Source organism: Oncorhynchus masou, chromosome 6, assembly GCF_036934945.1.
Source record: "Oncorhynchus masou masou isolate Uvic2021 chromosome 6, UVic_Omas_1.1, whole genome shotgun sequence".
NCBI classification, from domain to species: domain Eukaryota; kingdom Metazoa; phylum Chordata; class Actinopteri; order Salmoniformes; family Salmonidae; genus Oncorhynchus; species Oncorhynchus masou.
Genome location: NC_088217.1, coordinates 31716091 through 31731636, shown reverse-complemented (window position 1 = coordinate 31731636; position 15546 = coordinate 31716091).

Genomic DNA, 15546 nt, shown 5'->3' with positions numbered 1-15546 from the left:
AGCATTTCAAGGTCTCCAGATCTCAACCCCATAGAAAATCTTTGGAGGGAGTTGAAAGTCTGTGTTGCCCAGCAACAGCCCCAAAACATCACTGCTCTAATGGACATCTGCATGGAGGAATGGGCCAAAATACCAGCAACAGTGTGTGAAAACCTTGTGAAGACTTACAGAAAACGTTTTACCTCTGTCATTGCCAACAAAGGGTATATAACAAAGTATTGAGAAACTTTTGTTATTGACCAAATTCTTATTTTCCACCATCATTTGCAAATAAATTCATTAAAATCCTACAATGTGACTTTTCTGAAAATTACAGGCCTCTCTCATATTTTTAAGTGGGAGAACTTGCACAATTGGTGGCTGACTAAATACTTTTTTGCCCCACTGTACGTAAAAACATGGTCTGAAGGTGTTCATTGTTTTAGCCTCTGTTCATAGCCATATTTGGAAGTCTAAATTCACAGCTCCACGTGATCAGTGCTTCTCAGGTCATTCTCTGTCTGAGGAAAGAGGCAGCAAAGTGCTACACATCAGCACATCAGGAATTGGCCAGACCGAAGGTGACTATGGGGAAATTCTTGGCTTTAGCCTTTTATGATATGTAGAGTAAGCCTTCTGTTTTGAGTGGGATTTCAACTTAACACTTAAATTGCTGAAGTTAATTAGCTGTTAAGGCTAAACTTAAAACCCCTTTCCACTCTAATGATTATATGAAATTGGAACATTCACTTGAACTTGAACTAATCTATAGGACCCTCTGAGTCTGTGGTGAGGGACTAATGTCATGGATGTTTACTGCTAGTTATATCGGCTTTGTTATTGTCTGTCTAGTTGCCTGTGTCTGCACTTTTGTATGATAGCTTCACGGTCGTTTTGTTATTTTGTATAGTTTGTTTAGTGTCTGTCTTTATTAAAAGTATAATGTATTCACATCACGCAGCGCTTTGGTCTCCTCACTTCGACGAACGTGATATTACCTTAACCATTCAGAATGAGTGCCTATACTTAACCTTTAATACTTAACCTTTTAATTTCTAAATGTGGCTTTTGGAAAAATTGATATATACAGAGCAGCAACAAAAACACTTCAAAATTCGACTTTTTGCGCAACTTCGATATTTGACGTTTGGAGAATGTGGATGAACTTCTAATTCTGTGTGAGAGCTTATTGCACATTCAACTACTATTGTGTCATTTGGCTAACCTATGCATTCAATCAGGGTGTGTCCAACAGTGTATCCATCACGGGCGAATGCCCGATGGGCTAGACCATTTTTTTCATATACCAAAAAAATTCTAAGGTTACATGGCCGGCAGCCCGTGGTCCTGTTAAGATATTTTTGTAAATATTTTGGGGCAATTACTGCCAGCCCCCCTACCAAGATGGACCGGTTTTCTGATAGGCTGAGCTGAGATCACACATTCACAGTCAAAAGCTGCATCAGCTTAAAACAGAAAGGGTGCCTATAAACATTGTTACCTCAACATTTTTAGGAGGCTAAAACCATGATTTGGTCAAACAGTAAAGTGCAATCTCTTCAGGATTCCTGCATGAAAGTGTATGCCCTGTGCCTGCTGCTGTGATGAGCGAGCCACTCTTCCCCCCCATGCGCTCAACAGAAAAATGTGTTCTGAACATACATGTCCATATGAAATTGTGGGTAAGACACAGCTTTGGAAACTTCATCCTCTTGTCCCTGTGGAACAGAGGAGGGTCTCAGCTCTCTGTAGCTTGTATTTCTCAACTCTCATTATTGATCTCAATAGCAACTATTTTACAAAGATATTGGATGGCTTGATGGCTTTGAAATATGGAGCAGTGCACCGGCCATTGCAAGGACATAGGTCTCATGGGTAGTAGTAGTAGTAGTAGTATCAAGACGAGACCCAAATGCAGACACAGGAGGCAGATGGTTGGAGTCTTACAATGTTTATTAATCCAAAGGGGTAGGCAAGAGAACGGTCTTGGACAGGCAAAAAGGTCAAAACCAGATCAGAGTCCAGGAGGTACAGAGTGGCAGACAGACTCGTGGTCAAGGCAGCCAGAATGGTCAGGCAGGCGGGTACAAAGTCCAGGAACAGGCAAGGGTCAAAACTGGGAGGACTAGAAAAATGATCATGCAATAAGCAGGCGAACGGGAAAACCGCTGGTTGACTTGGAAACATACAAGACGAACTGGCACAGAGAGACAGGAAACACAGGAATAAATACACTGGGGAAAATAAGTGACACCTGGAGGGGGTGGAGACAATCACAAAGACAGGTGAAACAGATCAGGGTGTGACAAGTAGCCTACAACTGCTAAGTTTTTTTGGACAATACATTTACTGTTGGATGAAAACATGGCTACTAGCATTGGGAATTATATTTAGAGTTAGCAATCTAGTTAATGTATTTTGAGTTTCCACTTCCTCAGGTGTTAAATATATATGACATGTATCTCTATTGAACAAAAAATAAAATCTGGAAATTCTGGAGTCTATAGTCTTATTGTCAAACCAAAAATCATAATCACTGGACTAGGTTGCTGACTGCACATTAAAATATATTTTATCATGCATTCTTGCTTGGACGTGTTAGATGAAACAACTTATTTCTTGAATAGCTGAGTAGTCTATTTATTATAATTCATAATAAAGCACTATGAATGACTTTATGATAATTTTGGTCCAACCCAAGTCATGGGCAGGTCCCACCAACTGTAAAGGTTAGTGGCACCATTGACACCAGGGGAAAATGTTATACAGAGAACAAGAAGCACAGATTACAGCGAAGAAGATGCTCAGACAGACAGACAGACAGACAGACAGACAGACAGACAGACAGACAGACAGACAGACAGACAGACAGTACAACCGGGAGTCAAACTAAATGGCTAGAGGAAAGCCACAGTTATAGTGGTGAGATGTATCTCCAGTGGTGTTTTTACATATTGTATATGTTTTAAACATGAGCTGGTTATTAAAAATGAGGAGGACCATGTCTCGCCAGTAACTGTTACAGAAATGGTTGAGAGACACTGTTCTGTACTGCCAATGTTGTCAATGTTGTATGTGTGGGGATGGGGTGTGTGTATGGCTGGTGGTCTGCCGGGGAGGGCTCCACACTGTCCCTTCATCCAGGACATGCACAGCATTTCTTAAAGTGCGGTGTGCAATTCTGAAATCAATAATTGAATTCCATCCCAAGAGAATGTAATCATTAAGAAACCGTGCCGTGAATTCTCTATCACACTCATCGCTTTTATATTACTGGGCTTTGTTTCAATCACTTCTCTTTCCATCCTTCATGGGCCACATTTAGAACCATCCAGAGTCCAGTCCCGCTCCAATCTCTCAACCAATCTTGGTGCATCAATGTGGATTTGCTTCTACATGGATTGGTGCTTTAGCATGCATGTGATCACCAAACATCTGAGACTCATTTATAATATTTTGTTCAATTTCAGAGGTTAAATATGCCAGATAGGCAGGCTAAAAGCCCCGACTGAGGATTTACTATTATGTCATTTTCAATGAGTGTGGGATATTTACATTTTAAACTCAAGTAGGTAGTCATCCCCTGGTCTCTGGGCATCCACTTTGTGGTCTATAGAGATATGTGTGATGTTGTTTACCAAGCAGTGGCGGTGACCGCATTTTTATGTTTGTATCACATTATCTGTCTGATGAATCAAATTAAAATTTAGCCTATACCACATACATATCTGTATTGTCAATTCGAAGAGTAATTGATCGACACTGTCATGGCTGACAGATATACAGAATGTCTGCTATATATAATCACAATTGTTTAATCTGGCACTCCACCAGTTATCCACAGTCAAATTAGAAGAGTAGCTGCATAAGGCCTACACTGCATTGACAACTGATTTAATTCATTGTGAAACCCACATGGGTTAGCCTACATTTGAGAGCTTTGAGGTCATGGAGATATGGCCTTCCCTATGATGTCAATTATAATTCATATTATTCCAGGGGATGTATGAAGATGGGTGAAGTCGCATACAAAACTAGTCGATAGTACCCTCCCTGACTGTGTGAATGTGGTTTTGGCAGAAGAGGGTTAGAGGTCACAACACACCATTTGGTGATCTCGAGAGTCCATATCCAGTGCGCGCAGGGTTACCACCTGGGAGCCACCTCGCGCTCTCCCTCGTCTCCACTCCCATGTCAGAACTTGTGCGTGGACTGTAAATAGAAATCTATCGATGCAGCTAAGCGGTCTCCGAACAGCTGCTGTTATGAGTTTTGCTTGTTCGGTTAAACAAAATCAAGACGATTCCCTGAGCTTCTCCACATTTACATGCTCAGCGCATCCTAATCAACAGCTCTCGAAAACAGAATGCAAAAAGCTACTAGGATAACATAATCGGTATTCTAATTATTCTTATTGTATTAATACTAGCCTAATATCACAATGAATTTGTAATATGCTATTATTAGGCTATACATGATAACAGTTAGACCTAATCTAAACTTTTGAGAAAGACTACGACCCGTTTCTTATTGCGCGGATTTAAATTAATCAATAGCATCTGCATTGATTGTCAGGGTGGTCGTTCAAAACGTGCAGGCTTGATAGCCCACAGACACACCTATTCAGAAATCGCTATTATCCACAGGCGTTCGGGTCTGTTGAATTATGTTGTGGCTGTCAATATGACAGTTCAGTTCACATGATAGCCTATGGACTCGTGTGACCGTTTTAAAAATGTAAAACTATGCACGGTGAAGAAATAATGAGTTGACTCCTTAAAATATAATGCACCCGGGATCAGATATGTTTCATTCCTCGACTCATCCTTTCTACCAGGCTCATTGATAACACTTGACTCATTTGTTATCAAATAAGATTTGTTGCACAGCTGAGTTATGAGGTGTGGACGCGTAGTTAGTAATCTGAAGGGACTCAAGTGAGTATAATGTTAAATTAGTACCAGAGGTGTGTAAAAAGGTGGGTAGACTTTTTAACCAGGGGATAGAATCTCAAGGAATCCGCGCGCTCCTCCGAGTGTTTTTCAGCACCGAGGACAGTTACTCATGCGCGCCGCAGCTGCGAGGCGCGAAAACTTCATTCACTCTCATCCCTTGTCCTTCCTTCCTCCACCATCAGTATACACGAATTGTTTATTCGGCACAATAACACGATATTTATTGAAAGTATCACCAAGGATATGAGGTGCCTGACCTAATCTGTGTAACCTGTCGGATTTGGATTCGTTCAGAAGAGAGATTCATTGGACAGGTAAGAGCTTTTGGTTTTTGTGTAGCCTACATCTGGTCCAAGCAACAGCAGCATGCACGTTGTATGCACGACTACGACCATGCTTTCTTTGTAAGTCTATAGCAATGGAACAAAGCTTTGTTATATATATTAAAGAGAGACTCCCATTCTATTCCTACTTTCTTTTGACACATCTCTCATAATTTGTCAAATTGTTGTTACAGAATTTGATTGACAGGTGGGGGGGGAAAATGTGTGTGAATGCGATGACTATAGAATAGGGTTACTTGCTTGCCATAGTAAACAAATTAGATCATGCCACCATTCTAATCATCTTTACATTTGTATATCTTCCAGCAAATTTAGTAGACACAAATCCATAAGTGTTTTTCAGAAGGGTCTCCTCATCATCATATGTTTTACTGTATTTTCCATTATTCAACCTGTATGTGATTGTCATATATTGAGACTTTCAAAATCAAGTTGCAGTTTTCAATAGATCATAGAGTTGGTCAAATTATGTTTCCTTTATTGAATCACCTACAACATCCACACACCTTCCTTTAGTTTGCACATCTACATGGATTCTGACTGCAGCGGTGAGTTGTGCATGTTCAGAGAGTCCAGGTTACACCTTGCATTAACATGTGGTTAATCGTGTGGTAAATGTGGTGTGCAGCTGTCTGAAAATGTTGGCACTATCAGAATGTGGACACAATCCGGACACAGGATGTGTGTTAGCACCAGGTATGAACAGGGATTTAGTGCATAACATAATATGTCCAAGAGGTGGACAAACCCTTGGCTCACAAGTGAACCTATACACACCACATCATAGATTCCCAGGTCATATACTGACTTTTCAGGACTGTGGGAACAAGTAAAAGGGGGAGAAGCCTTATCACAGTGGCATTGCATGTTGGTGTTTTTCTTGGAGCAAATTGTCTTGTAAAGCAATGAATGGTGTGCCCATGGCAGTGGTGGGGACGCTTGTGTTCTCAGACCCAGCCAGCAGAGAGGCTTAAGAGGAACAGGCTCTTCTCTTTTCATCTGGAACTCTGTGCACAATCAGGAACGAGGTGGAGGAGGAGAATGAGGCAAGACACTCGGTGCACCTATCTCTTTAGTATTAATGGAATCCACCTCACCTGTATCAGCGCGGTGCAGAGTGGGTAGTGACCCCCGGGGAGCGCTTCACAGCATTGCACGACGTCATGGGGATGAAACCCTGCCAATCCCCCTGGGTGTGTCGGGAGCTGGGAGTCGATGTAGCACTGCGTATCAGAGTGTCTCAGAGCGTGGAGGAGTAGTGTTATTGCTGAGCACCAAGCGTGTTAAAATCCTTGTTATCTGCCAAGAACACAAGCATCCCCACAACTGGGCCGCCAGGCCATGGAGGCACCTAGATTGCTACTCATTAGTGTGTGGAGAAGGAGCTCACTTGTAGACCAGGATTAACCTGCAGGTCAATGGACCACTGGCTCCCAGGTACCCAAACAAGCCTGTTCTCCTCTGACTCCTCCACCTCAACACACTCACAAAGCCCTGACAGATTTTATTTTTTAAGAATGTATAAAATATATGTGCTTTCTGGAGAACGTCCATAAGATTTGCCTATCGTTTTCAAAGGTGATTTTAGACTGAAGCCCCATTAACCGCAGGTCAGATGTCATTGACTGTATTGAAATACTGTAAGTATTTCTCATATTATAATGATAAGGACACTTTTCCTGTAGCCACAGCACCTTGAAGTAGGCCTACAGTATGTCACCACCATTCAACAGATGCATTGAGCATAGTCTAATGCAGGCCTGGGCAATTATTTTCCATGGAGGGCCACATTAGAATATAATTTTGCCATTGCGGGCCAGAGTCATATTATAGGATGATACATCATGTGTATGGCTGTGTTGACAGATATATCTACTGTAAATCACGCCCAGATATGCTACTTATTTTTCTTTTTTCACATGCAGAGCAACAAACCACATCCATGTTCTCCTTTTGGTAGATCATTTCATTATTAAACATTCAATGAACTACATGGAGGGAAAAGTACACTGTGCATTCAGCACCACAGACAGAACTCTTGTTAAAGGGTATGCACAAAAACACAAGAAAGAGGGAGAGCTCAACATTACATTTAAACTACTCAATCAGTGTGAGGAGTGAAGTCTCTGATGGGTATTGACTAGAGCAGTGAAGTCAGGTATAGTTTCTGACGTCGCTATGATCAGGATTGCTGAGACGTGAGTCAGTAAGAGATGATCTGTGCCTTGACTTGTTATATTTCATCACTAAAAATGTCTGTTCACATACGTAGGTTGACCTAAACAGTGCAATCATCTTCTGAGCATGACTCCTAATCTTTGGAAAGTTTTGTTCATCAAGATATGCATAGAACCTTGTCAGTGACATTGTTTTGAATAGTTCTCCAATCACTGCATCAGACCGAAGATTGAAACGCTCAAGTTGCAGTTCAGTGAAAGCGTTATCCACATTGAAGGTGAAAGGAGAGGAAACCAACAGCATGTCATTTTCCAACACTTTGAAATCCTCAAAACAACGAGAACTCACTGTTCAAAGCACGCAGCAGCGATGTATACTTCTCCCACTGGTCATCTGATAGGGAACACAGTAGAAGTATTGGAAGGTGGGTGAGATTGTTGGTTTTTACTTGGCAGGTCAGGAGGAGTAATTTTCCCTTGTAAAGTCTTGTCAAAGGCTTCATCTGGCGCTTCTTTTGTAGTTTGGAATTCAGTTCATTCATGAGGGCCATGATGTCCAGGAAATCCACATCTTTTCATTTCATTTGCAAAAACTCAGCATTCTCTGACTTCGGGTCTCACACCCTTTGAAGCACCTTCCCCAAACTCGGCCATCTCACGTTTGTGTGGTAGGGAAGATCTGCATGACCCGACTGTCTCTTGCAACAGTGAGACAAACTGCCTGTGGTTTAAAGATTTTGCACTTATGAATTTTACCACTTCAGTGACTGTATCTACAACATGGCTCATTTTCAGAACACATTGACAGAGCACTTCCTGATGAATAATGCAATGCAGGAAAAAAAATGTTATGATCTGGGTTCAGCTCAGCTACTTGATCTTGTATCCTTTTCAAAAGGCCAATGTTTTTCCCTGTCATGTTTGGGCACCCATCTGTGGTCACAATGGAGAACTTTTCAAAACTCAGTCCCATCTTAACCTCCTCCAATAAATATTGTGGTTGTGCTCTTCATTGACTGCACTGAAGCAAGCTCCTCTGTAATTTCAAAGTCTGGGGTTATGCCTCGTAAGAATATCAACAACTGCTCTGTGTCACGTGCATCACTGTTCTCATCCAGGACCAAGGAGAAATAGGTGAAATCCTTTCCTTGTCTTTCAACTGTTGTTCCATATTCTCTGCAATGTCCTCAACACACCATGCAACTGTTCGTTTTTACAGGGAAACATTTTCAAACTGCTCTTTCTTGTCCGGGCAAAGTATTGCTGCAGTCAAATAAACATTCTTTAATGAATTCGCCCTCAGTGAATGGCTTACTATGTTCAGCAATTTTGTTGGACAGTACAAATTTTATTGGTCACATACACGTGATTAGCAGATGTTATTGCGGGTTTAGCGAAATGCTTGCTCCGAAAGTGCAGTAATATCTAACAAATTACGCAACATATACCCAATACACACAAATCTAAGTAGGAATGAATTAAGACTATATACATACAGTGGGGCAAAAAAGTATTTTGTCAGCCACCAATTGTGCAAGTTCTCCCACTTAAAAAGATGAGAGAGGCCTGTAATTTTCATCATAGGTACACTTCACCTTTGACAGACAAAATGAGAAAAAAAATCCAGCAAATCACATTGTAGAATATTTAATGAATTTATTTGAAAATGATGGTGGAAAATAAGTATTTGGTCAATAACAAAAATGTATCTCAATACTTTGTTATATACCCTTTGTTGGCAATGACAGGTTTTCTGTAAGTCTTCACAAGGTTTTCACACACTGTTGCTGGCATTTTGGCCCATTCCTCCATGCAGCTCTCCTCTAGAGCAGTGATGTTTTGGGGCCTAATTGAGTGTATGTAAACTTCTGATCCACTGGGAATGTGAGAAAGAAACAAAAGCTGAAATAAATAATTCTCTCTACTTTTATTCTAACATTTCACATTCTTAAAATAAAGTGGTGATTTTACCTGACATAACAGGTCATTTCTACTAGGATTAAATGTCAGGGGAAAAAATGAGTTTAAATGTATTTGGCTAAGGTGTATGTAAACTTACGACTTCAACTATACATGCCCTTAACGGTTTTAAGGACCAAGCCAAATTTCTTCAGCCTCCTGAGGTTGAAGAGGCACTGTTGCGCCTTCACCACACTGTCTGTCAGTTTGTCAGTGATGTGTACGCCAAAGAACTTGAAGCTTTCCACCTTCTCCACTGCGGTCCCGTTGAAGTGGATAGGGGGGGTGCTCCCTCTGGTGCTTTTAATTTGAATAACAAATACATTTTTCAAAACTTTACTATCGCAAATTTTTTATGTGATCTGAGCATGATTCCTTGGGCCGTATTGAATCATGTCGCGGGCCACGGACCTTTGCCCAGGCCTGGTCTAATGTATGGCTGTACTATATGGAAAATAATTTATGGAATCCAATCACCTTCAATATAAATGCACAAGGGTTCCTTTGCAGGTAGATCTGCCCTGTTTCATCCCATGAGCTGCTATAGAGAGGGAAGCCAAAGTAACTAATTAAACCCAAATGTCTGATAAGGTATCTCGGTGCCACCCAGATCTCTTATCAGTTTTATTAGTTGGCCGTCATCTGTGATTAAGCTGCAGGATGATGAATGGCTGCAGTCCTATCAAACAGGACAGCTTAATTACTTACACCTCCTTATGGCCTCTTTCTGATCTCTTTTTAATTCACACACACGTGCACACACACAATCTATACTTGAATCCATGTTTGATGTATGAGCTTTCACATTGTTTGACAAATTAGTTTTGAATTCTCTGAATTCCTACTAAACTAAATCTTTAGTTGCTAAAAAATCACTTGCTGATGAAATAAGTGCCTGAACATCTCCTGCGACATCGTTTCCAGTGTGAGTTATGCTTCCAGGCACTTTTGCTCTTCCATAATAATGTGGCTAGGGTAGCATACAGCAGATGGTGTGTGTGTCCCTGGACAAGATTAATAGAGAGGCCCGGGGGACAGTCAAGAGCGCAGAGGTAGCTATGTAGGACCAGGGACAATGTGTGTTTGTCTGTTCAGCCATACATCTGTCTCACTGAAAGTAATATTGGTTTATATTGTGAGAATATGTTAATGTTCTCTGCTGCGCAGACATAATTTGTGTTGGAGATGTGTGTGTATGTGTTTTTACAGGTGTTGGTGTATTTGTGCACATGTGAGAGATGTGTGTTTGAGAGTGTTATATGTTGAGACAGAATGAAAGCATGTCTCAGTTCAGGATCAGGGAAGCCCACACTCTTGTTTCTCTCTTGTCACTAATGGTGTGTGTGATGAATAATGGAAAGACCCAAAGAAAACCTCATGCAGCCCCTGAAACACAAACACCATGCATCCATCACCCTGCCTGGGACAATCACAGCTCTGCCTTCAATGAGCTCACGAACACAAAGAACATAGACAGTCAAGGAATCTTAAATTAGGAAGTACACAGTGAGGTGGAATCAGGCCCATGGGAAGGGGTGGAGCTATGGAACTGTCCTAGGGGATTCCCTCCCTCACACAGGTGCAGAGAGCGTGTCAGGGATGGAGTTACTGTAAGGGGCGAGCTGAGCGGAGACACACCTGACCAAATCCAAACCCATTATTCTCTGTTAAATAGATGAACTGACTGGACCTCTCAGCCTACTTTCAGATCAATGATGAGGAAATTAACTGTGGTGGTGAGAGAGTGAGTGAGGATTTGATTGACATCTCCCTAATTGCTGTATGTCCCCACTAGTTGCCATTCAGCGCCAGCCTCAGTTTGTCTGGGTTGCTATCATTTAAACTTCAATTAACGTCTTTCCCCTAATTGGTTTGGTATCAGTGACCATTTTGGAAAGGTCAGCGCTCTTCCTTTTCCGACATGGGTTTGTCTTTTTGCCTCAGTGATCTCAGCAGTTATCATTGATACGGTCAATCTCCCAGGACTGGATTCATGGAACTAGTTTTTCCCCTGAAGTGAAGTGTTACTTAATGACAAAAATAAACAAATAACTATCCTGAGAAACAGTTGTTTGTTATACAACTTTTCAGCACTGACCTTTTCAGGACAAGTTGAACATCTACAAATCCACAGTCTGCCAAAGAGAGAGGAAGTGGCCTTCAATCTAAAACAGATATAAAACCTGTAGTGAGTTCTGAATAGGTGATATCTATCTCCTTTAGACTGTTACTAACTGAGGAAAGAGAGCGAGAGATAGTAGGGATTTGTTTGGGCTTCAACTGAGAGAGATATTTGTCAGGCTGCCACTGCTGTCCCTGCACTATCATGGCCAGATTAGGGGGATGGAAGTTGTGATTTCTCCACTCATTGTGCTCAGATTAATTACTACCAGACTAGGCTTGGCACAGCATGGCGCACATTTGGAACGGTGTGGAGTGGACCTGCTCTAGTGTCTTGTGAGCGTGTAATGAGAATTTAGAGACATAAAGCATGTTTCTTCATTTATAACTGGGGGATATTTTTCTACATCTAGGTTAAATCCATCAGTCAAATCGAGTTATGTTTGAGAATGGGAAAATAATATTGCTCAGTTTGTTAAAAATGAACCCTCACAGATGCTGATGGCATTTTGTCATAAAGGGGTTTGCCACAAGTTGTGCTCTGATTGCTGGTTGTGACTCAACTCCCCAGCCTATCTGCCTTCCTACCCTCCAACTTGTGAGGCTTGCTGTCTCATTTCCACTTCTATGCCCTCCTTCCTTCCCCTCCTCCTCCTCCTCCTCCTCTTCCCCACCTCTTCCATCCTCAGTCCCCAAACATTCTATTCCTTTACCCCTCCTGGTTTGAAAAGTGTAAAGGCTGGTAGGCTCCACACACTTGAATTAAAAGGGCCATCTGGTGAAGCGCAAAGCAGAAGAGATATGGAAGAGTGTGGAGATTTCGGCATGATAGATTAGAGGATGAAATGAGGCTGGGTGCTCTTTGAAGTTAACAGTTAACCGAATTAAAACACTTTTTAATTTTTTTTATTTTACCTTTATTCAACTATGCAAGTAAGTTAAGAACAAATTCTTATTTTCAATGACGGTCAAAGAACAGTGGGTTAACTGCCTTGTTCAGGGGCAGAACGACAGATTTTTACCTTGTCACTTCAGGGATTATGATCTTGCAACCTTTCGGTTACAAGTCCAATGCTCTAACAACTAGGCTACCTGCTGAGGAAATCATTGTAAGCCTGTTTACCATGTGCTACAGGGTATTGTATTCATGGATTGTTGTGGCTCCTGTACATTAGACCACATTATGTAAAGTGAGTTTGTTGTTCTTGTTCTGGCTAGTTTGGCTGTTAAAATGCAGGTCTGCACATTAGATCAACCACAGCTGAAATAATCAAATTGTCTTGAGGCCACTTACATACCTCCACCTTGTAAAAAACAATAATAGCCGATAACAGCTGCCCACTGTACTGAGGCTAGGAAACACTGTCACCACCGATAAGTCCACGACAATCGAGATTTTCAATAAACATTTTTCTAAGGCTGGCCATGCTTTTCACCTGGCTACCCCTATTCCGGCCAGCAGCTCTGCACCCCACACAGAAACTTGCCCAAGCCCCCCCTTCTCCTTCACCCAAAACCAGATAGCTGATGCCCTGAAAGAGCTTCAAAATCTGGACCCCTACAAATCAGTTGGTTCACCAACTACTTCTCAGATAAAGTTCAGTGTGTCAAATCTTAGGGCCTGTTGTCCGGACCTCTGGCAGTCTCTATGGGGGTGCCACAGGGATCAATTCTCAGACCGACTCTTTTCTCTGTATATATCAATGATGTCGCTCTTGCTGCTGGTGCTTCTCTGATCCACCTCTACGTAAACGACGCCATTCTGTAAACCTCTGACTAGTCTTTGGACACTGTGTTAACAAACCTTCAGACAAGCTTCAATGTCATACAACACTCCTTCCGTGGCCTCCAACTGTTCTTAAATGCTAGTAAAACTAAATTCATGCTTTTCAACCGATCGCTGCCCTCACCCGCACGCCCGACAAGCATCACTCCTCTGGACAGCTCTGACTTAGAATATGTGGACAACTACAAATACCTAGGTGTCTGGTTAGACTGTAAACTCTCCTTCCAGACATTAAGCATCTCCAATCCAAAATTAAATCTAGATTCGGCTTCCTATTTCGCAACAAAGCCTCCTTCACTCATGCTGCCAAAACATACCCTCGTAAAACTGACTATCCTACCGATCCTTGACTACGGCGATGTCAATTACAAAATAGCCTCCAACACTCTACTCAGCAAATTGTAGTCTATTACAGTGCCATCCATTTTGTCACCAAAGCCCCATATACTACCCACCACTGCGACCTGTATGCTCTCGTTGGCTGGCTCTTGCTTCATATTCGTCGCCAAACCCACTGGCTCCAGGTCATCTATAAGTCTTTTCTAGGTAAAGCCTCACCTTATCTTAGCTCACTGATCACCATAGCAACACCCACCTGTAGCACGCGCTATAGCAGGTATATTTCATTGGTCATCCCGAAAGCCAACTCCTCCTTTGGCCACCTTTCCTTCCAGTTCGCTGCTGCCAATGACTGGAACGAATTGCAAAAATCAATGAAGCTGGAGTCTTATATCTCCCTCACTAACTTTTAGCATCAGCTGTCAGAGCAGCTTACCGATCACTGCACCTGTATATAGCCCATCTGTAAATAGCACACCCAACTACCTCATCCCCATATATACATATTTTTTTGTGCTGGCTCAGCGTTCCTGGCCTCCGATGCATCTCTTCGGCCCAGTTTATCCTGCGCCAGCTCTACACACGGTGTCCCCGGTTCGCCAGCAAAGCCCAGTGCGGCCTGTTCCAGCTCCCCGCACTTGCCTGGCTAAGTGGGGTATCCAGCCAGGACGAGTTATGTCAGCTTTGTGCTCCAGACCTCCGGTGCGCCTTCACAGTCCAGTGTGTCCTGCGCTGGCTCTACGCACTATGCCTCCAGTGTGCCGTCATAGCCCAGTGCGTCCTGTGCCACCTCTCCACACTCACCGAGCTGGAGTGGGTATCCAGCCAGGACGTGTTGTGGCAGCTCTACTCACTAGGCTGCCAGTACGTCTCCTCAGTCCGGTAAGACCTGTTCCATTGGAAGCCTCCAGTGATGATCCGGTCCGGAGCCTCCGGCGACGGTCCCCAGTCCAGAGCCTCCGGCGACGGTCCCCAGCCCGGAGCCTCCGGCGACGGTCCCCAGTCCGGAGCCTCCAGCGACGGTCCCCAGTCCGGCATCTCCAGCGAGGGTCCCCAGTCCGGCGTCTCCAGCGACGGTCCCCAGTCCGGAGCCTCCAGCGTTGATCTGTGTAACGGATGTGAAATGGCTAGCTAGTTAGCGGTGTTGGCGCTAAATAGCGTTTCAATCGGTGACGTCACTTGCTCTGAGACCTTGAAGTAGTAGTTCCCCTTGCTCTGCAAGGGCCGCAGCTTTTGTGGAGCGATGGGTAACGATGCTTCGTGGGTGACTGTTGTTGATGTGTGCAGAGGGTCCCTGGTTCGCGCCCGGGTATGGGCGAGGGGATGGTCTAAAGTTATACTGTTACATTGATGCTGTTGACCCGGATCACTGGTTGCTGCGGAAAAGGAGGAGGTCAAAAGGGGGGTGAGTGTAACGGATGTGAAATGGCTAGCTAGTTAGTGGTGTTCGCGCTAAATAGCATTTCAATCGGTGACGTCACTTGCTCTGAGACCTTGAAGTAGTAGTTCCCCTTGCTCTGCAAGGGGCGCGGCTTTTGTGGAGCGATGGGTAACTATGCTTCGTGGGTGACTGTTGTTGATGTGTGCAGAGGGTCCCTGGTTCGCGCCCGGGTATGGGCGGGGGGACGGTCTAAAGTTATACTGTTACATCTGCGGCCCGGTTCCTCCAGTGAAGGTCCATGCACCAGGGCCGCTACCAAAGCGAAGGGATCTGCGGGCGGAGGGGGGTCCACGTCCCGCAGCGGAGCCGCCGCCATGATGAGATGCCCACCCGGAACCTCCCCTTTAGAGTCAGGTTTTGCGGCCGGAGTCAGGTTTTTAGAGTCTGTTACGCCCTGGCCATAGAGAGGCTTTTATGCTCTATTTTAGTTAGGCCAGGGTGTGAC